General features: G+C 39.3%; 1 protein-coding gene and 1 non-coding gene across 3 annotated transcripts in view; both read right to left on the reverse strand.

Moving 5' to 3' along the window:
• CDK6 (cyclin dependent kinase 6) overlaps positions 1-26376 on the reverse strand; it is a 258001-nt gene that overhangs the window by 201413 nt on the left and 30212 nt on the right. The window lies entirely within an intron of this gene.
• On the reverse strand, positions 13277-13381 carry LOC111559620. The gene has a single exon (XR_002740749.1). It is a non-coding gene; the product is annotated as a U6 spliceosomal RNA (small nuclear RNA).

The raw sequence follows: 26376 nt of genomic DNA on the forward strand, positions 1-26376 counted from the left end.
TCAGGCATCTGAAATTAGGCTGTTTTGTTCACATGTAAAAATGTAGAATACTAAGTTATGATGTAGGATGCCTACATAGTTTTATTTTAGAGTTTGATCTTTGTTCTAGGAATATTTCACATAATAAGGTGAATATTTCATGGCACTGAAAGCAAGACATTCATAATATATTAATGAAAGAAAATGCAGGTTTCAAAAGAGTATATGCACTGACTGCATGCAGCCTGCTTGGGATTCTCGCTCTCTCTCTCTCTCTCTCTTTCTCCCCTCCCCACTTTCACTCTCTTTGTCTCTCTCAAAACAAATAAACTTAACAAAAAAAGCTTAAAAAAAATACGGGTGCCTGGGTGGCTCTGTCAGTTGAGCGTCAGACTTGGGCTCAGGTCATGATCTCATGGTTTGTGGGTTCCAGCCCTGCGTCGGGCTCTGTGCGGACAGCTCAGAGCCTGGAGCCTTTTTCAGATTCTGTGTCTCCCTCTCTCTCTGCCCCTCCCCTGCTCATGCTCTGTCTCTGTCTCTCAAAAAATAAATAAATGTTCAAAAAAATTAAAAAAAAAAAAACAACTAAAGGAGATAAGAATGTGGAAGTGTGGCTGCAACTACATGTCCCCCAAAGAAGAATTTTTCTTTTGCAAAGAACCGTAAGAACAACTCATACTGGGATTCTATCAGGTGACTGGGTGTTCCACATAAGTGAATATTTTCGATACCTGATTCCTACCCATCTCAAGCCCTCACACTACTTTTAAAAACTAAAGTTTTGCGGCGCCTGGGTGGCACAGTCGGTTAAGTGGTTCAGTGTCCAACTCTTGGTCTAGGCTCAGGTCATGATCTCACAGTTCTTGAGTTCAAGCCCCGCATCAGGCTCTGTGCTGATGGCATGGAGACTGCTTGGGATTCTGTCTCTCTGCTCTGCCCCTCTCCCGCGTGTGCACATACTTACTATCTCTCAAAATAAGTAAATAAACTTAAAAAAAAATTTTTTTTAATTAAAGTTTTTAATGGAATTCTCTATAGCATGCACTGAATATTTTCTTGACTTTTTAATTTTTTTTTTAACGTTTATTTATTTTTGAGACAGAGAGAGACAGAGCATGAACAGGGGAGGGGCAGAGAGAGGGGGAGACACAGAATCGGAAACAGGCTCCAGGCTCTGAGCTGTCAGCACAGAGCCCGACGCAGGGCTCGAACTCACGGACCATGAGATCATGACCTGAGCCGAAGTCAGACGCTTAACCGACCAAGCCATCCAGGCGCCCCTACTTTTTAAGCACACTATACTGATTGTGTTCTACTGATGGATAATTCATGATCATTATTGTTATTATGAAATGACAATAATTTAATTCAGCATTATTATTATGATCCTTTATTTGAGTGCTTTCTAGGCACATAAACATAAGGCAAGGCAATCCATACTGAGACAGTACAAATAGAACTTTCAAAAAGCAAAAAAGGAATCTGGAAAGCAGCAAGAGATAAGCTACTCACCACCTACAAAGGAAACTCAGTAGGATTAATAGCCCATGTCTCATCCAAAGACTGGAGGGCAGAAGGCAGTGGATGACAAATATAAAGTGCTGAAGGAAAAAACTGTTAAACGAGAATTCTATATCCAGAGAAACTATGCTTCAAAGATGAAGGTAAACTCCAGGCATGCTCAGCTAAACAAAAGCTGCAGGAGTATGTGGCCAGGAGACCTGCCCTAGAAGAAATGCTACAGGGAGTCCATCAGGTTGAAATGAAAGGGCACAAGAGAGTAACTCAAAGCCACATGAATCAAATAAGAACACTGGCAAGGGTAATTAACTACACACATAAACATAAAGAAAACCAGTAATATTGTATTTTGGTTTGGAACTTTTTTTTTTCCTAATATGATTGAAAAGACAAATGCATATGGCAACAATTATAAATCTATGATAATGGCCATACAATATATAAAGATGAAGTGCATAACAATCATAGCATGAAAGGGGATAGAGCTGTACAGGAAAAAAGCTTTCAATACTATAAAAGCTAAGTTAGTATTATTTCAAACTAGACTGTTTCAAGTTTAAGATGTTAATTGTAATTCCCAATGTCACCACTAAGAAATGCTTTGTTTTCAAACTATCTTCATGATCTGAGAAATATTTTCTTGAATCCCCTCTCTGACCTATCATTTATGAGCCCCTAGAGTAAAGCGTGGGACTTTACACATGCAAACTCACTGAATTCTTTCAATATCTCTATTAAGTGGGTACTATTATTCTCATTTTACAGACGAAGAAGCTGAGATAAACAGTAATTTTGTCCAGAGTGATAGAACTGTAAGAAACAACCAGGATTTCAATTAGAACCTTCATATGCTTTTTTTCTCCTCTTTGATCTGTACCTTCAGTATCTAGAATCTCATGATCTTGTCTCTTCCTACCCAATGTACCACCAACCACCTGTGCAACAACAAATGATAATTATCTCCTTCATGGTCAAGACTTCATATAACTCTTGGGGCGCCTGGGTGGCTCAGTCGGTTGAGCATCCGACTTCGGCTCAGGTCATGATCTCATGGTCTGTGAGTTCAAGCCCCGCGTCAGGCTCTGTGCTGACAGCTCAGAGCCTGGAGCTGCTTTGGATTCTGTGTCTCCCTCTCTCTCTGCCCCTCCCCCGCTCATGCTCTGTCTGTCTCAAAAATAAATAAACATTTTTTAAAAAATTAAAAAAAAGACTTCATGTAACTCTAAAGAAAGGCTGCAGAATCTATAATCTATCTCTCCAAAACAGTTCTCTCCCCAAACCCCATACCCAGTTACCTTTTGGACAACTTCAACCAATATTCTGAACATCTCAATTTCAAAGTGTCTAGAACAGGGCTCATCCCCCTTGGTGAATCACACCACCATCCAACCAATTTCCTAATCCCAGAAACCTTCAAGTAATTTTAGGTTCTTTCCTGACCCTTTACATCTAATCAACCAGCAACTGCACCACCTAAATACTTCTCTATCCACTGCTACTTCCTGAGTTCTAGTACTCATCACTCTTGCCTAAATGTCTATGGAGGGATCCTGTTCTCTGCCTCGTAGAGATTTCTTGTACTCAGCCCTCACTCTGGCCAATAAACCTTTCACAGTGTACATAAGATCATAATACCAAACAAATGCATGCAGCCAACAAACATTTATTCAATATTTGTTATTTTCTAGCTTTGTACTGGGTGCTAGGTATAGAAAGATCTAGGGATAAAATACATTTTTTAAAGCTGTTCAGAGTCTAGCGGGAATGCAGATATAAAAAGATGAATTATCGACTAATCTGGAAATGCTGAGGTAGAGATACATACAAGGGACTTTAAGAGCAATAAAGAGGGGCACCTAACTCAGACTTGTAGGAAAGTGTTTGTGGAGGAAGTGACAATTCAACTTAGACAGGAGTTACCCAAGAATGTGGTAAAGAAAGGGCATTCAAAACCAGGAGAAAGTGTGAACAAAGGACAGCAAGAAATCCCACTGGCGGAAAATCTTGTATGCCATAAGGAAATCTAATCCCATAGTAAATGGATATCTACTTTTGATTTTTAAGTAGCTCATTCTGATGAGCATGGAGAAGAGGGGAACAGTGGCAAGAACACCAGTCAGGAGACTGCTGCAGTTGTACAGGGAAAATAAAGAGGGCCTGTCCTAAGGAATTGGCAGCAAGGACGGAGAGGAGAGTACAGATTCCAGAAATATTTAGGAGGTTGAATTGGCAGGACTTGCTAAGTGTCTGAATGTGGCGGGGGTGGAAGGATGAGGAAGGAGGAGAAGCCAAGGATGACTCATAGGCTTTTGACTTTGGGGACTTGGTGCCACCCCATGAGATACAGCAGTGTTCCCAGACCTTTGGTTTTCAGGGAACTGTAAAATTTCCAACAAATTTTGGGCTCTGACAGAATGTTGTCAACTAAAGACCTAAATATACCCTACCATCCACTATCAACATCATTTCATTAGAAAAAGCACATTTTAACACCCAAAATGTAAACAGATTTCGCTTTCTGAAAAACTTACCACAGGGCCCTTATTTTTCTAATTTTATCACAGATGATAGAAAATTAGTACCAGGCCTCAGACCAAAGCTGGGAAGCCCTGAAATGGAGATATAGCAGAAGTCCGTTCAGCAGTAAGATGATGAGTTGAAGGCAGAGGAGAATATAGTCCCTGCCCTCACTAACTCTCTAGCCCTAAAGAGATGTCTATCTCATATATATTAAGGGTTATAAAAGAGTTCCAGAATTATGGGGGCGCCTGGGTGGTTCAGTTGGTTGAGCGTCCGACTTTGGCTCAGGTCATGATCTCATGGTTTGTGAGTTCGGGCCCCACATCGGGCTCTGTGCTGACAGCTCAGAGACTGGAGCCTGCTTCCGATTCTGTGTCTCCTCTCTCTCTGCCCCTCCCCCACATGCACTCTGTCTCTCTCTGCCTGTCAAAAATAAAGAAAACTAATAAAATAAAATTTAAAAAAAAAAGAGTTCCAGAATTATGGAAACCCTGTAGAGGAGGCACTCAAATGTGCCTAGAGGGTAAATGGCTGGGGAGCAGAATCTCTAAGGATGATCTGGAATTTGCCAGATAAACCAAGGAAGTTTGGCATGGTCCGGGCAGAAGGAACAGCATGTCCAAAGGTATGTAGGTATGCAGGAAAATTCATATTTGGGGAACTGTGGATAGTTTGGCATGACTTGATGATTATCTTGGAAAATGGCAAGAGAAGAGCTGGAAAAGTACACAGAAGTGAAATTACAGAGGGGTTGGTAATCCAGGCTAAGAAGTCTGTAAATTATCTGATGAGCACTGGGAAGAATCAAATGATGACCCAGTAGGCGAGGCTATGGCCAGATTTACCACCTGGAAATACCATTCTGACTGCAGAAGAGAGGTTGGACTGTAGGGGAATAAAACTGGAGGTGAGGAAACCAAGTTCAAAGTGTTTGCAAGAGCCTAGGTAAGAAATACAGATATATTAAAGCAAGTGGAACAGTAAAGAGAGAGACCAGTACAACCAACAGATATTTACTGAGCTCCTACACTCTTCGGGGGGTATCAATGTCAATCAGACAAGATCCCTGCTCTCTTGGAACTTATCTTCTATTTTGTTAAACCAAAAGAGAATCATAGGGGTGCCCGGGTGGCTCAGTCAGTTAAGCGTCCAACTCTTGATTTCAGCTCAGGTCATGATTTTATGGTCGTTAGATCGAGTCCCGTGTTGGGCTCTGTGCTTGGCATGGAGACTGCTTAAGATTCTCTCTCTTCCTCTCCCTCTGCCCCTCCTCTGCTCGTGCTCTCTCACTCTTAAAAAGTTAAAAATAAAAATTCCCTTTCTTTAAAAAAAAAAACAAAAAGAGGATCATAATTTACATAAATATTTTGCAATTTAAAAATTTGACAATGTATCAAATGCTTTCACAAGTCTCTATATATGTGTACATATATGAAAAAACCATTTTTAAGATGCACTAAATTTACATAATTCATTAAACCATTACCCTATTCTTATAATGTTGGCTCATTACCCTATGATAAAATCCTGTAAGTGACATTGCAAAAAATCAAAAGTTAAATATTTTCCTGAATCAAAAAATATATATTTTTAAAAAGCTCTGGATTCAAATGGTTTTACAGAAGATTGCACCAATTTATACTCCCATAGTAATATCTAGGAGTAGAATCCAAAGGATTTGTTGATCAACCAGGATGTTCAAGTTGAAAGAAGCGAAGAAGATTAGAATGATTTTCAGAGTGCTGGTTTAGGCAACATGGTAGATAGTGGTATTATTTCCAAACAGTAGAAGAAAAAAACAGAAGATATGAGGAGTAATTAATGAGTTCATTCCAGAAGAGATGAACTGGATGTTTGTGACACTCAGGTGGTAATGTCCAGTGAACAACTGTAAACACATAGTTGGAGTTCTGGACACAGGTCAAGTAATATTTTGAAAAATTATCAGCATAAAGAGGAGACAGAATCTTAGGGGCTATAACATGCAACAAGAACAGCATCCCTGAATGAATCAGATGGGCAAGAAAACAGCTGACAAAATTACATCACAAAAAACAAGGGAATTAAGGAAATAGTTCCACTTACAGTAGCATCAAAAACAACAAAATACAGGGGTGCCTGGGTGGCGCAGTCGGTTAAGCGTCCGACTTCAGCCAGGTCACGATCTCGCGGTCTGTGAGTTCGAGCCCCGCGTCAGGCTCTGGGCTGATGGCTCAGAGCCTGGAGCCTGTTTCCGATTCTGTGTCTCCCTCTCTCTCTGCCCCTCCCCCGTTCATGCTCTGTCTCTCTCTGTCCCAAAAATAAATAAACGTTGAAAAAAAAATTAAAAAAAAAAATACTTCAGAACAAACTTAAGAAAAAAAGTTCATTGTACGCTAAAAACTACAAAACAATGTTAAAAGATATCAAAGAAGATCTACAAAAATGGAAAGACATCCGTATTCATAGATGAGAGGGCCTTGAAACTGTTAAGAAGCAGTACTCCCAAAACTGATCGATAGCTTCAATGCAATCCATAGCAAAACCCCAGGCTTTTAGCAGAAATTGACAAAATCATCCCGAAATCCACACAGAAATGCAAGTGGCCCAAACAGCCAAAATAATCGTGAAAAAGAAAAAGATGGGGGACTTCTTGATTTTAAATCTTACTATACGCTTTAATACTCAAGACAGTGTGGTACCGGCATAAAGATAAATATACAGATCAACAGAATAGACTTGAAGGTCCAGAAATTAACTCTCATATTTATGCTCAACTGATTGTCAACAAGTTTGACAAGACCATTCAATGGGGAAAGGCCAGACTTTTCAATGAATGATGCCAGATAATCTGGATATTGACACACAAAACACTAAAGTTGGACCCTTACCTCACAACATAAATAAAAATTAACTCAAAATGGATCACAAATCAAACTGCAGGGCTAAAACTCTTTAAAAAAACAACATAAGAGAATATCTTCAGGACTTTGGGTTGAGCAATGATACCTTAGATATGACACCAAAAGCACAAACAATAGAAGAAAAAATAGGTAAACTGGATTCATCAAAATTAAAGCCATTTGTGCTATGAAGGACTTAATCAAGAAAATGAAAAGACAGGGGCACTGGAGTGGCTCCCTCGGTTGGGCCTCCAGCTCTTGATTTCAGCTCAGGTCATGGTCTCGAGGTTCGTGAGTCTGAGCCCCACATTGAGCTGTGTGTGGGCGGTGCGGGGCCTGGTTGGGATTCTCTCTCCCTCTCTCCCTTTCTCTCACACCCCTGCTTTTGTGTGCTCTCTCTCTCTCAAAATAAGTAAAATAAATTTTATAAAAATAAAATGAAAAACAACCCAAAGAATGGGACAAACTATCTTTAAATCATATATCTGATAAGAGACTTGCAGCCAGAATATATAAATATATATAATAATATTATTATACTAATCAGTAATCAACAATAAAATAATCAATAATAAAAAGACAACCTAATTTAAAAATGGGCAGAGGTTGTCAAATACACCTCAATAAAGCTGAAAATAAAATAAAATAAAGTAAATAAAGTAAAATAAAAACAGGCAAAGGATTTGAATAGACATTTCTCTAAAGATATAATAAGGGCCAATAAACACAGGAGATGTTCACATCATTAGTCACCAGAGAAATGTAAAGCAAAACCATGAGATACCACTTCATATACACCAAGACCGCTAACATTAAAAAGGTAATAAATAACAAATATTTGCAAAAATGCAGAAAAAGTGGAACCTTCATATATTGTTATGGTAGGGATGTAATTAGGTGTGGCCACTCTGGAAAACAGTTGGGTAGTTCCTCCAACTGTTAGGTATAGAGTTACTGTACGATCCAGCAATTCTACTTCTTGATATACACCTAAGAGAAACGAAAACATATGTCCACACATAAACTTGACCAGGAATGTTCACAGCTCCATTATTCATAATAGCCAACAAGTGGAAACAACCCAATGTCCACCAGCTGATGAACGAATAAATAAAATGTCATGTAGATACAGTAGCATATCATTCAGCCACAAAAAAAGAATGAAGGACTGATACACACTACAATGTGGATGACTCTTGAAAACATTACACTAAGTGAAAGAAGCCAGTCATAAAAGACTACATATTGAATAGATTCCATTCATATGAAATGGCTAGAATCGGCAAATCGATAAAAACAGAAAGTAGACTGGAGGTTGCTTAGGGTGAGCAGTTAAGTAGCAGGGGGTGGAGGAAAATGGGGACTGACTGCTAACGGGGGTGGAGTTTCTATAAGGGGGAATGAAAACATTCTAAAATTAGATTATGGTGATGGTTACACAACCCTGCGAATACACTAAAATCTTTTAATCACCCACTTCAAATGGGTAAACTTTACGACATGTCAATTATGTGTCAAAAAGCTATTTGAAAAAGAAAAAGCAGGGGCGCCTGAGTGGCTCAGTCAGCTGAATGTCAGACTCAGGTCACGATCTCAGGGTCATGGGATCGAGCCCCACATCGGGCTCCACACTGAACTTGGAGCATACTTGGGATTGTCTCTATCGCTTTGCCCTCGCTCTTTTTTCTCTCTCTCTCTCTGTAAAATAAAAAAATAAAAAATTAAAAAAAGAAAAGAAAAAACAAGGAAAGAGACTGTTTCAAGAAGAGAGGAGTGGTCAACGCTACACAAGGCAATAAAGTATACATATATTTTGTTTTTTAAAATACTTCCATTATTGTTTCTTGCCAACAGGACAAAGTAGCAGTACAAACACCTAATGTTTATTGAGCGCTTACCCTGTGCCAGGCATGGTACTGAGAACTTTATCTGCATCTATGTATTTAAACCTCTTAACCCTATAATGTAGGCATCATCATCTCTTTTACAGATGAAAAGAACTAAGGCTGGAAGATTCGGAGATCACCCAGTGTCACAACACTTATAAATGAAGGAGCCAGAATTTGAACTCAGATAGTCAGGCAAGAGAACCCTCACTCTTGGGGTGACTGGGTGGCTCAGCTGGTTAAGCGCCCGACTTCAGCTCAGGTCATGATCTTGCAGTTGATGAGTTCGAGCCTGGCATCGCACTGTCTGATGTCAGCACAGAGCCCGCTTTGGATTCTCTGTCCCCCTCTCTCTCTGCCCCTTCCCCATTCACACACACACACTCTCTCTGTCTCTCTCAAAAATAAATAAACATTAAAAAAAAGAGAGAGAGAACCTTCACTCTTAACCACTGTATCCTCCATTCCATGGCTTACTAGGATCCTTACAATCTCGCCCCTTATTACCAATCTGTTCTCATCTTTTAAGTAGATTCTATCCATCCTGAAACATGTGCAGTTCCTGAAATGCGCGTGGCGTTTGCTCCATGCCTCAACACACGCGGATACCTCTGTCTAGAAAGCTCTTCTCTTCTCTATCCATCCGGTGACCTCCTGCTCATCTGCAAAGACTGCTCAGCGGTGCGCATCTTCTGTGATCCTCACTGGTCTCCCTGCTGCCCCCAGAGCTAGACCCCTATACCTTACCACAACATACTTGATGCACTGGAGGCACTAGGCCTCCATCACCGAATGAAGAAATAAATGAATACAAATATTCAATTGTCCTATAAAAGAGCACACTGTATTTTTGGAAATAGCCTGAGCCAATTCTGATAAATTAAGTGGGGGATCAGGCTGAGTAATATTCTTTTGGGTCCAAAAAGAGGTGTGATAATAAAGTAAAGATGTTGATTTTAGGGTTTGGCTCATGGAACGGTTCTCAAGACAATTCCGAAAGAGTCTGAAAATGTTTTGCTCAATTAGAGGAGAGCTAGAAAACCGGACTGCATCCCGTGGGATAAGATTTATTTGGTCATATAAGTTCTAGTATGGTGCTTTTCATTTTTTTCTTTGTCTCATTATTTTCAAGTCACACAGTATAAGGCAATTGCACTTTTATTAAACATAATTCATTTCCTAAACAGCAAGCCGCTAAATGAGTTATCCCCATTTCCCCACTCATGCTTTCTTTCCTCGGTAACTATTTTGACACGTTAAAGAAATATTTTATTATCAGAGGGTGATTTTGCTTATTTCCAAAGAGGGAAATAATTTGCTACTCTTTAACTTAACTCTACCCTTAACTCCAAGGAAGGTCTTGCTCATGAAAGGAAAAACAAAGTACAGAATCTACGAATGTGTGATCCAATCGCCATCAAAGCAATTTGCATTCAGCATGTATTTGAGTTCATTTAGCTATCAGAGTAAAGCCTAAATCCCCCATGTATCTTGCCAGTACAAAAGTACACTTAGGCCAAAACTAGTCACCAAATGTTTTAACATGACAACATGTTTCACTCTTCCAACATTTTGAGAAATTTCCAAGGAACTACAAAAAGAGAGCTTCCTCGAAACAAACAACTTTACATCTTCAATCACATCCTAGATAAGCCCTACCCCAATCTGGATTCAGAGCCCCAACAAAGCAACAGAAGATAACTAAGTTGTGCTCCAGCAGACAGTTGATTTCTCTGTTTCTTCCAACCCTCAGTCTTGACACACCAATAAGCCCGTCTGTGATGGCGCCCAATTCTCTAAGCACAACTACCCGTGGTACGTTAACGTAAGTAGTTTTTCTTAATGTCAGAATTTTATACATTTTTACATTATGTGTATGCAAGGAGCAGATACAAAGGTTAGATCTCGGTATTAGCCTGATAAACACATTTCTGCTAATGTCACTGACTAGTTGCTTCCTGGCTGTTAACAGAGTATCACTTCGAATATTCCCATCTGGTTGGGTAACGAACAATAGTTTTGAAAAATAGAACCTCAGGAACGAACATACTCTTACAACCTCCAAAAAGTTATAGACATGTAGATATTTAATCACTGCCCTCTTGGCTTATACTTCTTTGTTCAAAGTAAAACCAAGAAGCAAAAGTGGCTACATATCCCCCTTTAACTAACAGAGAAATGAATAGCTAACAAGTTGTTCTAGGAGGGCACAGTTTTTACTGACTTGGTCTGACAGGCTAAAATGACAATAAACCCGATAGTTTATACTGTCTCTGGTTAGTCTTTCTAATCCCCTCACAGAGTAACTTGAGAGATAATTATACTTGACAAGTGGCTAAATGTGTAAATACGGTTTGTTTATTGTATTTCTATTGTTTCCGACCTCCTTCTTTGATATTTCACTTCTCTTTTCTTTTTCAGATATACAGTGTATTTCCCTTTCAGAATTAGAATATCAGTTTCTTAAAGAAAAACTGAATTGGTAAGAGTAGAACATTTTCCCCTCAAATCGATACATTATTCTTTAGATATTCACAAGAAAACCATCCGCGAAAATTCTAAAACATCCAAGCATACAGTTTATAGTTTAGTATTTGTTAAACACGGAGGTAAATAAAATACTAGGGAACTCTAAGATACTCCACTTATATACTAAACTTTTTTTAAATGCCACTATTAAAGGATGTGCCAAAAAGTTATCTGTAGGAGGTTAGTTTTCAGTCAGGGAGGTTAGTTCAATGAACAGACACAAAGGATGGGTAAGTAGGACATGGGACAGAAACCATTTTAGCCCCTGAACCAAAATGAAGGGAAAAAGTCTAAGACTGAAGTGGATAAAATGAAAACATAAGGGATGAGGGTGAACTGCCAACAGAAAAGGCCCAAGAGACTATGACCACCTCAAATCTAAGGGACAGGGCTGTGGTGGCAACTAACAGAGCATAGAGGAAACAACTGAATGTACTTTTTAAAAAGCCTAGATTTTATCTTTACAGAAGCAAACTCTGGAAAGACCCCATTTGGCAGTGTGGCTCAGACCCTGTCACAGGTGAGGAGGGAGTTTGTATGACAAACAGATTTCTTCCCTACAGTCAAAATGGACGCACTGAGCACAGGGTTTGAGGCCATCAGACGTTAAGATCATCAGCCCACGCCCTTCACGGGCTCCACACTCACAGTGCAAACTGTCCCACTATAATCTGGCTTTCTCACAGATAAGCATGCAGGGAAGGCAATGCCTTGGTTGGCAGATCTGAATACGCTCGAGAAGTACAGCTTTTACTGGAAAAGAGTAAATTAACATTTTGGTTCAAACTTCGGTTTCTTATGAGGTTGGCATGAGTCTGTCATCCCTGGATTCTCAATCCCTCTAGGTATACTAATAAAATTGGGCTTCCAGCCTTTAATGCCAGGCAGATCTTGGAACATGGCAACCACACCACAGAATTGGCTCCCTGTCTATGGGCAGCCAGCCATCATTCTGACAGACTCCTGAAAAGACAACAGTGGTTACCTTGACCTTGAGACATACTTTTTCTTCACACTGTAACAGAAATGTTTCTGCATTCTGACTTCTAATGCATGCAACTTATAAACTGTTAGAATAAAAACAATACCTCAGGACATATTTACAGGTTTGCTAGAACCTCTAAAGCAACCATCTCTTTGGGCAGCACATAAAGTACTTTTGAGAAGGCTAATTCTTAGCCTTAGTTTAGATTGAATTGTTTCAGTTATGAATTGCCTCATGTGGTGGGAAATGCTGGAGGATGAGGACCAAATAATATAGAATCCCCTGCAGACCTTGTCAAACACCTCTTCCTTACCCTCCACTGACAATCAGCCAATTAATCAACAGTAGGTTCTTGGACACTTCTGATGCACTAACACTGGAGATATGGCAGTTAGCAAGATTGTCCCCACATGACTGGAATCACTGTCTTGAGGAACCACTGTAACTGATGAGTCTACTTCCTTGCTTGGGCATGCTGGGGTAGGAAGAAGATTGAAAATGACTCATCCCAAGTGAGATTCGACTTTTCAAGTGAATTTTGTCAACAAGATTACAGAGAATTTTGTTCCTGGCTTTAACTATTCAAAACACAAATCTGTTCTAGTCATCTGATGTAAGACTAAACAAAAGCATTCATTAATAAAAAGCAGAGAAGACATAATGCCAAAATTTCTGTATATTTTAGCACTTAATACATTTATCTTCTGCCAGGCAAATGGCATGCAACTTGTTTCTAACTCAAAGAAAGATAATGGAAAAAACTGTTTACAGAAGAACAGTCTTCAATAATTCACAGCTTGATGATCTAATGAAATTACTTTAAAATGTCAAATGCCAAAATGCTGTATCAAATCTCCTTTTGCATTTCAACTCTAAGTTAACATTTTGATGGAAAAGGAATTCAACAAATAGTAACTGTTTTATGGAAGGCTCACCCACCTTTTACTAAGCCCAGTTAAGCATATTAATTATTTTTTAATACGGAACACTTCACGAATTCGTGTGTCATCCTTGCATGGTGGTCATGTCTATCTTCTTTGTATCATTCCAATTTTAGTGTATGCGTTACTCAAGTGAGCATAAATTTGGATGGATTGGCTATGGAAGAGCTCTTTTATAAAGAGGTTTTTAAAATATTTTTTATGTATACTTTTTAAAAAATATATCACCCTAACAAGTTTTAAGTGTCTACACATAAGTTAAATAATCTACTCTAAGTACATGCCAAAAAATTATCTGTGTGTATATACATATATATGTATATATATATATATATATGTACAGCTTTTAAAACTAGGGGTTCAGTCAGTTGTGAGATGATGATGATGATATGACTTATCCTTAAGAATCTTAGTTGTGAGATGATGATTAATATAAAAATTCTTAAGAATAAGTCACTTCATTTTTATTTCATTTACAAGAACAATTTTTTTTTAATTTTTTTAACGTTTATTTATTTTTGAGACAGAGAGAGACAGAGCATGAACGGGGGAGGGTCAAAGAGAGGGAGACACAGAATCCGAAACAGGCTCCAGGCTCTGAGCTGTCAGCCCAGAGCCCGACGCGGGGCTCGAACTCACGGACTGCGAGATCGTGACCTGCCTGAGCTGAAGTCGGACGCTTAACCGACTGAGCCACCCAGGCGCCCCAAGAACAATTTTTTTAAAGCATAAGGCTTCTTATGCATGCCTTTAGCACATTACAAAGCCTTAATTTATTGTGAATGAGGGACACTCTCTCTGTGGCTAAGGGACTCTAAGGGTATTGATCACTTTAGATTCTTCTACTTGTTCATAAACTTAAAAAAAAAAAAGAGGTGGGGAGGGCATCTGGGTGGCTCAACTAAGTGTCCAACTCTTGATCTTGGCTCAGGTCATGATCTCATGGTAAGTTCGAGCCCCGTGTAGGGCTTTGCACTGTCAGTGTGGAGCCTGCTTGGGATCGTTCTTTCCCTCTCGCTCTCTCTCTACCCTTCCCCTGCTAGTGCTCTCTCTCCCTTTCAAAATAAATAAACTTAAAAAAAAAAAAAAGATTCTTCTACTTGTTCAGGTCTCTCTTAGGACAGACAATTGCTCCACTTCCTGGTCTTCGACACGTGGCTCTTCTTCCTCCACCCTCTCTACCTAATTCTAGATACTTCCTTCAGCTTTCACCTAGGACTCCCAATTTCTCCCTGCTATCTGCATATGGTCTTTTCTTGTAACAGAAGAAAATCAAAGCCATTTGCCTCATCCATGGGTCTTCCATCCCTCGTGTTTCACAGGAAAGTATCCTTCTATCCAAGGAGAGATGTCCCCCAACAAATGTGCCCTCCACACTCTGTTAAGTCCTCACATCATCAATTATTACCCCCTATCATTCTTCTCCAATCTCTCCTTTGCATCTACGAGCACACTCCTAGTTCCTTTGTATAATGACAACAAAAATGTTAAACCACTCTTACTTCAATCTGGTTGTCATTCTACCAACAACATTCCATCCCCTCAATTTTTTTAATGATAGTCTACTCTCTGTGCTACACTTTCCCATTCCTTTGTTATGTTACCTGGCTTCCCCTCTCTCTCTCTTCCAGCAAATCTGTCTCTCAAATGGATACTGAGAATTTCCCACTACTAAATGCAGTCTCTTCAACCTCTTGACAGCACCTGGGATACCTGAATGAAATGCCTCCTTCTCCTGGAAACTCTCCCCTCCCATGGCTTCCTTGAGTTCTCCCGAATACCTCTACTTCTCTGGTCTCTGCATTCTTCTCCAACCCATTTCCCCCCATCAATTCTAAATGCAGGTAATCTCAAGGTTCCATTCACAGTCTTACTTTTTCCTTCAACATCTGGTTGCTCTTGCTCAGTCACTGACTGAACATGTGGCATCTGATTTGACAGTGACCATAAGGATCTACTACAGACGGCAACTGTTTCTGAGGCATGATTTGAACCACCTGTGCTTCTGAAAACCGGTGTGTGTGTTAACAAGTCATTTGGCTGATGACCCAAGCCCAGTTGTGTGCTCAGTTTCCACACGGGGCATTTGTGAGTCGCTCCCTGAGGTGGAACACATATTATGTGCAATATGGTACTCCAAAGTGGGACTCAAAAAGATCTATGTCTCCTTCAAGACCATCACAGGTTTTCTGGACTCCTCTCTGGAGCTCGCAATTTCCTGTACTTCAATTATAACCCTGCCTTGGCTATTGCCTGAGAGTACATATAACTCAACATGTTCAAAACAGAACTCACCAGGGTCCCATCAAACCCACCCCTTCTCCTGAAGTTCTATTTCCAACAGTAGCACCACCATCTTCTCTCGCAGGCTTACAACCCCAGTTCACCTTGCTGACTCTATGTCCCTGTTCGCCTGCACAACCAACCAGCTACCCAGACTGCCAATTCTTGCACTCAGTTCTCTCCTACTTAACCTCTCCTCTTACTACAAGGAAACTATGCCAATTTGGGTCACCATTCTTTTCTCTCCCCTGCCAAAAATGGTCCTTTCCCTGGTTTGCTTGTCTCTAGATTCTATTTCAACCTGGTTTATTCTATTATTCTGACCCCACCACTTGTGCATATCTCTACTACTTCCTTTCTTCTCTTACTGTGGTCAACTTAACACCTCAGACTCGTCTGCCATGCATCGTATTTCCTTCATCTCCACTTGTGTGATTCTGCTCATGGTTCACCTCTTCTGTGGTGTCTAACTTTCCTACTCCCACAAGTTAAACCATTTCTTCTGAAGTAGCTTAGAATTGTATCTGTGCCTCTGAATAGTCCTTATTTTATTCTTCGAATTATAGTATTTTGCATAGGCCCTTTCTCTCTTTCCTCCCACTATATCCTAAGCTCACTGAAAACAGGGACTATTTATACACATTTTGATTCCCCACTGTACATACTGCTTATAGTAAGTGCCTTGCATTCAGGAGGTGTTCAGGTAGCCTCTACTAAGTGGAAAGTCATCTAAGGCACCATTTTATGAATGTATCCCATGTCACATAGTGCTATTCCCTGCAGGCAACATCAACTCTCGGAATGAGATCCTGGATGCCCTTAGCATCTTCGAGTGTATCCAAAAAGCATCTTCAAATCAGGCAATCCTAATAACTAATCTCTAAGTTCTAGAACAGGTCCCTGGATGAACTGGGATATGCCAAAGTCAGCCTCCCAGTCTCATCAGAATAGAGACACCACAAAAGCAAGCTTCATTACTTGTGATATTATAATATCCCCAATCTTGTGAATATATGAATTGCCATGTTAGGAAAAAGGAGGAAATTTCAAAGTCCCACTTAATTTTCCATCCAGCAGATAGGAAAGCTTCATCCTTTCATTCAGAGCCCAAGAGCTTACGAAATAGTAGACTAAAAACCTTAATAAAGCTTTCAAATGTGTTTTACACCTTTACAAACAGCAAATTTCTGGAAGCATCTAGCTTAACATGAATTATGTGAAAAACTCAGCGTTATTAGTACTATTAAAATATTTTCTTTATACTTAAGTATAAACATAGAAAAGAAAATGGGCAGAATTTTCAAAATTGGCTAACAATGACATTTTAATTTCAGCTGTAAATTTTATTTGACTCTTTTTATTTTGTTTGGAGGTGGGGACAACTTTTACTTATAACAGGAATTCCTTGCTTTCTTTAAACACTGGAAGTAAGCCTGTGTAGGAAAGGATATTTCTGAAGTTTCTAAGAAACAAACTGGTATAATTTATGCCTTCAAATTTTCTCTCATAAATAACTAAATAATCTCTTTTTTTACTATTTGAAAATAAACCAAAACGTAGAATTTTAAAACCAAAAGTCATCAAGCCTTAATCTCCTTTTTGACAATGAAGAAAATGAGGTAGGTAACGGTTAAGGTGACCTGCTTAGGATCTTTCTGTGAACTGTCCTTCCCACTGGACCATTCTACCACTGATGCAGCAAAAGTACCGCCCAAAATTAATTTCGGGAGGAAAAGCATATTACTCCTATACCTTAAAAATTATCAAGTATTCTTCAGGGAAGCTTTTAAAATTTTTGAAAAAACAGAAGAATGTATGCTTTCATGTTCTAATATACTATCAAACCTTTTGGAGGAATCCCAGCTTATTAAAAACGTGACTTAATATTCGAATATATCTTTCGGGTTAGCAGATGCCTCTCATTTTCTGAAATTGTGGGATAGATGTGGTTCGCCTTAAGAGAATTCTGTTTACTGTCCTGTCCTCCCAAAGGCAAGGCCAAAGACATGAAGTGCCCGTTTATTACCTAAGCAGCTATCACACGTTTTTTAAAACTGTCCTACCGTTCTGGTTTATGTACAAGGCTGCAGTTCCCACTGTTTAGGAGTTTATAATATATAATCATTTCCTCCATATAAAAATATGCACTGCTTTTTGCTTGCTCTCCTCCCTTTAGGTGGTGAAGGATGTTGATGGTGGTGTCCACACAGCGTTATGAGTGGGGGTGTTTCAACCAGGGGAATATTCACCCTTGGGGCCAAACAACTCTTTGTTGTGGGAGGCTGCCCTGTGCATTTAGGGTGTTTAGCTGCATTTTTGGCCTCTGCCCACTAAATACCAGCAGCATCCCTCCAACTGTCAACCAAAAAAGATCTGCAGACATTGCCAAATGTCCCGAAGACAAAATCTCCCTCAGTTGAAAAACTGCTATTGAGGGAGGAGTGTTCACTCCATATATGTTCTGATACTATTTTTAAGACATACCTTTCCCATGTAACCCCATGTTAGGATGATGGGTAGTAATTAATCTTTTCAGGCTTTCTCATACCCCATAATTGTTATTACTGCCTCTGTGCATATTATTTCGATATAATATTTAAAGAAACAGAGTATCTCACACAATCCACCAAACAAGAGCATTTACTAAGCACTTGCAGTATGGTCAGCAGTATGCTAACCACTGAAGACAAATAAAAGTCGTGAGCTCTAGGGGCGCCTGGGTGGCTCAGTCGGTTGGGCGTCCGACTTCAGCTCAGGTCACGATCTCACGGTCTGTGAGTTCGAGCCCTGCGTCGGGCTCTGGGCTGATGGCTCAGGCCTGGAGCATGCCCCTCCCCCGTTCATGCTGTCTCTCTCTGTCTCAAAAATAAATAAACGTTAAAAAAAAAATTAAAAAGTCACGAGCTCTATTCACAAAGATCTTTTATTACAGCTGAGGAAAGAAGACATGACCATGTGAAATAACCACCCATACTGCAGGACAAGATAGAACACAGAGTTAAACCACGGGAACAAACTTCTCAGAGGAGAAATGATCAATGGAAGCACTCACGTTTCCAGAAATACTCTTATGGAGCTGATGAGATCAGAGCCTAACCTTTGAAGATGGGTGCATATCAAATAGGTAAAGAGAGGAGAAGGCAGGCCATACAGGGAGCCACATGGGCAAGGCTTGCTGGGGATAGCAATGAAGCTCTGTCTGAGGGCCAAGCAAGGCAGAGTTCACTCACAAGATGGTGGAGCATGAACACGTAGAACAGATCCACATTATGCAGGGCTCTGAAAGACAGGCAGAAAAATCCAGATTTGATGTGGTTGGTAGAAATTAAAGGGCATTTTGAGTACAGAGTGATATGGGAAGAGGGCAGGATATAAACTGGAAGATGCTTAACACAAGAGAGAAAAAAGTTAAACCATATAGCTCTATGTTGGCAGAACCCTAGCATAATAACAATGACAAAGAAGAGAAAAAAATGGGCACCAAGGACATTTTGAAGGAAAAGCCTGTTGGACTTGGTTAATATCAGACCACCTCAAGTAGAAGGGAAATTAACCTTCGAGGGTCAAGTCTAGAGGACTAGAAAAACAAATGAAGCCTCTGCCTATCTATGCCATCTACCATATTCATAGACTTCAGAATCACCCACTTTAATGAATCTTAAGAGTTTGTCTTGGGGCACCTGGGTGGCTCAGTCGGTAAAACGTCTGACTTCGGCTCAGCTCATGAGCTCACAGTTGGTGGGTTCGTGCCCCGCACTGGGCTCTGTGCTAATAGCTCAGAGCCTGGAGGCTGCTTCCAATTCTGTGTCTTCCTCACTCTGCCTCTCCTCCACTTGTGCTCTGTTTCTCTTTTGCTCTCTCTCTCTCAAAAATAAACATTAAAAAAAAAAAAAAGAGTTCGTCTCCACTGGTTATTTTATTTAATCCCCTCATATGGATTAAGGACAGTTTATAAACGGAGGCATTAGAAGGAAAACTGTAAAACCTAATATACCAGCCACTGTGATATATGTTAAGACAATAAAGAATAGACATGAAGCAACGCATCCATAATCTGGAAAGGGCTCTAATTGAAGGTGTCAGTTGTCTGAACTCCCTTGGGCTTTCTTCACTTGAGGATAAATATATACTCTTGGAAGAAGGGGTCACTGAGCCATCCTGCTTCCTTGGTCCTTTTTTTAAAACCCTTGATTTCCCGGTAAGGATAAAATAAAACTAATGAAAATTCAATTAGAAAAAAACGTAACAACCTTTTACCTCTTGACCTTCATCATGGGTTGCAGTCCTAAGCCACACTCTTAAGGAAATATTAAATTTTCCAGTTGACTTTAGCTCCATCTACCTCAGCCATCTCATCTTGCTCCCAATTAAACAATTAAGGAAAAAACTTATCCCTCCTCTGGGTTTTCCTCTTCTCATCCATTGATGGTAAGGGAAATACGAACATCAGAGAGCTGATGATATGAATGTTAAATGTATTTTTATTTTTAATTATTATTATTATTTTTTATTTTGGGGGGGGAGGAGACAGAGAGAATCTTTTTTTTTAAGTTTTTATTTTAATTCTAGTTAGTTAACATACAGTGTTACATTGGTTTCAAGTATACAATACAGTGATACAACAACTCCAACATCACTCAGTGCTCATCCCAACTGTACTCCTTAACCCCCGTCACTTGTTTAAGAGCCCCCCACATACCTCACCCCTCTATAATTAAGATTCTCTTTCTTGGTTTGTCTCTCCTTCTCTGAGAGAGAGAATCTTAAGGAGGCTCCACGCTCAGTGTGGAGCTCAGGGCTCAATCTCACAACCCTGGAATCACGACCTGAGCCAAAATCAAGAGGTGGACACTCAGGGGCCCCTGGGTGGTTCAGTTGGTTGGACGTCCAAATTTGGCTCAGGTCATGATCTCATGGTTCAGGAGTTTGAGCCCCGTGTCAGGTTCTGTGCTGACAGTTCAGAGCCTAAAGCCTGTTTTGGATTCTGTGCACCCCACCCCCCTCAAATAAATAAACATTAAAAAAAAAAAGAGTTGGACACTCAATGGATTGAGCCACCCAGGTGCCCTAAATGTTAAACCTATTAATGCTAGATAGTTTTGGACCTATCTATGGATCAATTTATAACACAGACTTTTACTGTTTTTTGCTTCTTACGAATTGATGTTAACAGTGCCTTTCTGTAACGCAGGCCTTCTGAACCTCAGCACTATCAACATTTTGCATTTTCTTTGCAGTAGGGAGCTGTCCTGTGCCCTGTAGGATATTCATCCATGACATTCACTTATTGGATGCCAGTAGCAACATCCTTCCCCAGCTATGACAAAGAGATTGCCAAATATCCCCTGAGAGGTAAAACCGCTACCAGTTGACGACCACTGCTATAATGTGATCTTGGAAGACAAACACTGGTCAAGCGGTGCTCGTATAAATAACTCCTGTTCAAAGACAAAACAAATGAGTAGGAATAACTGAAAGTCTATGATTTCTTTAACCTGAAAAAACATATGGCCCTTTCTCTTGACTCAAGGGTTCTTGGAGCCCCAGTGGAAGAAAACTGGTCAAATAACCAGTGCCCCCAAAGTAGGCACACACAGAGTGGCATGGCCAGACCTGTGTTGGAAGCGGATTCGTGAAGCTGCCTGCCCCACTGGCATAATGCCATGTTGCCACTTCTAGGCATTAGCTCGTGAGTTAATTATACTTAAGGTGTCTTCTACCCATCATGAAGCCAAGCAGCATTTCTGCTCAATTGGTTTAAAATAAAAATTCGTTTTCTGTAATGATGTTCCAACTTTTCAATCTGAAGAGCATGACTTTTCCACCAAAACGAGTAAGGTCCAGACATCACTGTGGCTAGGAACTGATTATGCTCATCCATGCTACCTACTCTTCATGAACATCTTCAGTGTTCTCAAGTTGAAAGTCCTCCAACTTTCTATGACTAAAAACTACTGTTAAGTGTTGGCATACAATTTTAAACCTGTTCGGGTAACACATATATATATGGCTTTGAAACACTTAAACTTCAAGATGATTTAAGAATTATCGTAAAGCTGCGTTTTCAGGACAAACATGGTTTTTGCTCCTTCAAGACTCAGACCTTAGCTAGAACAACAAAGAATCAAATGTCAATTAATTTTCTTCACCATCTGAAACCAGGGCAAAAATCCAGTCTTTCCTAGACTGGGACTTTCTTCCCCCACACCATGCCTCAGATTCTCTGAAATATGAACTAAGAACTAGTGTTTGCATGCTGGTGTGGGGCACCACACAAAAACCTCACACAGAACCAGTGCTGTGATGACCACCATGGTCCCTTGGAAATGGAGGTTATGAGGAAGCCCTGGGTGAAGACACACAGGAAGTAGTGAGGACAAACACTCAGAGGCAATTCCCTGGTGCAAGACAGACCACAGGCACTCCTTATAGGCTCCCAGAGTCCAGAACCCCTGTCCCAAGAAGCCAAATGTGTAAAGAATCTCATGAGGGCCCTGTTCATTTACAATAAAATCTCTTTCTGGAGCTAGCTTTGGTGGGCTTCTATTATTTCCATTCCTAACACTAAGCCTGCTGGCCGTATCATGAACTACTGCCTGGTTCTCATCTCCTGGTGGTAAAATGTCATTTAAAAATCTATCTTCTTGTAAGGAGGAGAGGAATAAAATTCTGGGGTTGGATAGTGGTGATGGCTCTCCAACAGTGTGGCTGTATTTAATACCACTGAATTGTGCACTTGAAAATGGTTAAAATGGTAACTTTTATGTTATATATATTTCACTAAAAAAAAAAAAAGGTTAAAAAAACACTATCTTCTTGAGAAAGGTATGATTACAATTTCCTATCTCTAGAAACTTCTAATGCTCAACATTAAGTAAAACCAGAGAGTTGGAGATTTTCTCCTTACAAAATATATATAAAACATCTTTCAAACTCCCCCTAAGTTAGCAATGTATTTTGAGAATGTATCTAGGGTGTTTAAAATGCCCCTTTGAGGCACCTAGCTGGCTCAGTCAGTGGAACACATGACTCTTAATCTCGAGGTTGTGGGTTTGAACCCCACATTGGGTGTAGATTACTTAAAAATAAAATCTTTACAAAAAATAAAATAAAACAAAATAAAATGCAATAAAATGTTCCTTTAAAAAAGTAAACAATTGTATGGCATGCCTGGATGGCTCCAACAGTTAAGTGTCCGACTCTGCTCAGGTCATGACTTCAAGGTTCATGAGTTGGAGCCCTGCACCTAGCTCTCCGCGATCACCTTTCTTTTCTTTTCATCACGAAGTCTGCTTCGGATCCTCTGTCTCCCTCTCTCTGCCCTTCCCCTGCATGCACAGGCATGCGCACTCTCTCTCAAAAATAAATAAACATTTTTTTTAATTATGTAAAAAAAGTAATGCTATTAATGAAAACCAACAGTAACTTTAAAACATGGAACTTGGGGCGCCTGGGTGGCTTGGTCGGTTAAGCATCCGACTTCAGCTCAGGTCATGATCTCGCGATTCATGAGTTCGGGCCCCACGTCAGGCTCAATGCTGACAGCTTGGAGCCTGGAGCTTGCTTCCAGATGGTGTCTCCCTCTCTCTCTGCCCCTATCCTGCTCATGCTCTGTGTCTCAAAAATAAATAAATGTTAAAAAAAAAATGTGGAACAGACCAAAAACTCTTATTTGCATGTCAAGTATAACAACTTTTTTATCTCCATTTTTCTACAATAAGACCAAAACCTGATGAGTACAAGATGAATTTACCTTATGTTTTCCACATGAAAAGAACAAACAAATCTATGTTTGTTGAGGTTTGGGGTAACAGGTCAACAATTTAAGATAAACCATACTGAAGTTATAGTTTTTACCAATTTTGGATCCAAACTCATTTTAATTCTTTCTTACTCTCTTGCAGTTTTAGGTGGGTTTTTTTTCTTCTTCTATTTTCTCCTTTAACTTCATTTTTTTCTTTCTGTCTTTTCTAGGGTTACTCTCTCAGAACCAGGAGTTCTTTGCCATACTAATTTTGACCTCATGATATTTTAAAACTTTAAAAAATAATTTCTTTAATTTGGTCTCTTCTGATTTTTTTTGGTCATTCTCTACTTTATTTACATCTATACATTCAGAACTTTCTTCTTCTTATACTGTCTTCTCAGTTTTCATTACTTTATTCTCGATCTAAACTCCCTGCCTGCCCTTCACTACTAGCATCTCAACCTCTCAACCTTTCCCTCCATAATCTCTAAATTTAAAAAGCGAAATTTTATACCTAACCAAAACATAATACAATAGATTTTGTTTCTTTAAAAGACATGACTGAAGGCCTTCTCTCCTCTAGCATGGATAGCCAAATCATATAACCAAGCTAACATTTTGTCAACTATAATTCTCTAAATAGCAGGAATAGTCAGTGTTCATCATAACTGTAGTTCAGAAGGATTACAGTAAAGTATAAATCTTGAAATATTTTCTCAATAATCACTAAAGTATTAAATTATGAGTTTTTATGTTATGAGTTTTAGTGTTAAGTGTATTTGTCATATCCGAATTCTTTGAAAATGGGTCTTAATGGTCAGAAGAGATAACTTTCTATTAACTAGGTTTCCTTATTAACTGGAGTGCTTGATTGCTCAATTATGCAAGTTAACAAAAAGACTTCCCTACAAATGTCAAACAATTACAAAAGTTAGAAATCTCATATGGTATTTTTCTTTTTCCGTGATAAGTAGAATTTCTTACCATACCTCAATATACAGAGTGCTCACTAAATCAGATGAGGAGAAATGCAGAAGGAATCAAAATGTCAGTTTTTGTATTGTTGTGGGCAGCACCAGAAACTTGGGAGTCTTAAGCATATGCTATCAATTCTCAGATTTCTATAGCAGCATCTCAGAGAACACCCAAGAAAAGAAGGGCTTTCATTTGTTTTTGCCTGTACTGGTCATAATTTTCATACTCTTTGTAATGATTTGTGATGCTTTTGAATGCTCTGTTCCCTAATGTTGAGCTGACCAAACAGTCTGGTAGAAATGTATACAGACATGTCTGAAACAAATGATCCACATTAAGTACCTTCTAGAAAGTAAATGCTCTTTAAAATAATTTACTACTGATTGGACAGGTGTTCTGTCTGGCAAACACTGGGTTTGTAAATTCTGTTTATTTTCTCCTATTATTTGCTTTTTATTTTAATCATCTATGGAGTGAAATTCCATGTTCAACTTTCCAAATGGTCTGAATCTCTCTGAAAATGTTATGCTTTGGAATGAAGCTCTTCATGTAATTTCTCAAGTATTTTGAGGTTGGGTGGTTAGATGAACAACCAGAACATAATCCATTTTCAGCTGGTAGGATAGTCAAATAAACAAAAATATGTTTCTGAATGAAAGACATTCAAAGGAATACATATTACTGCATATTTTCAGTATGATTATGTAACAAAACGCCACTTCAAAGCTAACTTTTTGTTTGGATTACATGTGCAAAAAGGTCAGGGCTATGTTTTCTGTAGGAATTTTTACTTTTGCTTACTTGGAAGCAGTGAAGTTCTTGCTATTTAGGGCCCTCTGTAAAGATAAAAACACATAAGGAAACATTTAATAATAAATATCTGTGTTTTAAAGACAGCATTATTTTTACTCTAAGTATCTCTTCACTGTAAACTACACCTTTAAGACTGTCTTTAATAAAAATATATTTCAACAGAAACTTGATGTTTGGATAATCTATACAATAACTTTAAAACTGTTTCATAAATTTTTAAATAAATCGGCTGTCGACATGGATGAACTCTCAACCATGTCCTGTAATTAATGTTATAACAGCCCAGGAAAACAGGTAAAAAAGTTCCAAGGTTTTCTAAATTTTTCTAGGCTTTCTGAAATGTTTCATCTCCAGATGTCTCAATACTTACAAGTTTTGAGTCTAACAATTTTGGCTAGTTCTAAATATAAAACTAATTAATAAATACAATTTGGTTTCATTCACACAGAACAGGCCAGGCCGCCTGTCCTGGACTATTTGTTAGGTGATGAGGGTCCCCATGAACAGATCCACGATTTCCCTCCTGCCCACCCTCACTAGGCCTCTTAGGTCGCCCTTAAGCCTTTCCTAAAATCAGAGAAGCAAATACACTGTAAGTGTAGTTTGAACTTCATTTCCTTCCACTCCTTCCCCAGCCATTAGACTGCACAGAAACAACACAAAGACCAAATGCATTATATAACAGGACTGCCATTGAGTTGAAAGGTAAGGATATATTTATTTATACTCCAGAGTAGCTTTGGATCTTCTAATCTTAAGAACAAAACGCATGTGGTCCAACACAGAACATAATGGCTGAGACCTAGTACCATTAATTAATTCGCAACAGAAAGGAAAAGAATGATTCCTGACCTCAAATTTTTGATGATGAGGAAACCAAAGGTTCCTTGAAACCCTCAGTTTGGACTAAGGTCATTGGATATTATTAGCCCTAGCAGGGCTACAAAGAGAAACCAGGAAGTGCTGAGTCATCAAGAGCATAAGTGACGTCCTCGTCAGCACTTCTGGTGCCAGGTTCAGAGGTGAGTGTACTTCCTTTGACCTGCCACTCTTCCTTTCCTCACTGGTCCAGCGTAGGCAATGGAGAACGGACTGCTACCAAGCTGAGGACCAGCATGAACCCTAACAAATAACTCTATTTCAGTCCCAATTCCATGAGCACAGTCTCTACATATGCCTATTAAAACAAATTGTTAAAATTTTTTAATTAAATTAAAAAATATATGACACTTAATATCTGCCAAATGAAGCGATTATACCACTAGTTTCTGGTAACAGAAGACAGTTTCCACCTCAAATAATCAGTATGCCTTTG

Source organism: Felis catus, chromosome A2 (genome assembly GCF_018350175.1).
Source record: "Felis catus isolate Fca126 chromosome A2, F.catus_Fca126_mat1.0, whole genome shotgun sequence".
Lineage (NCBI taxonomy): Eukaryota > Metazoa > Chordata > Mammalia > Carnivora > Felidae > Felis > Felis catus.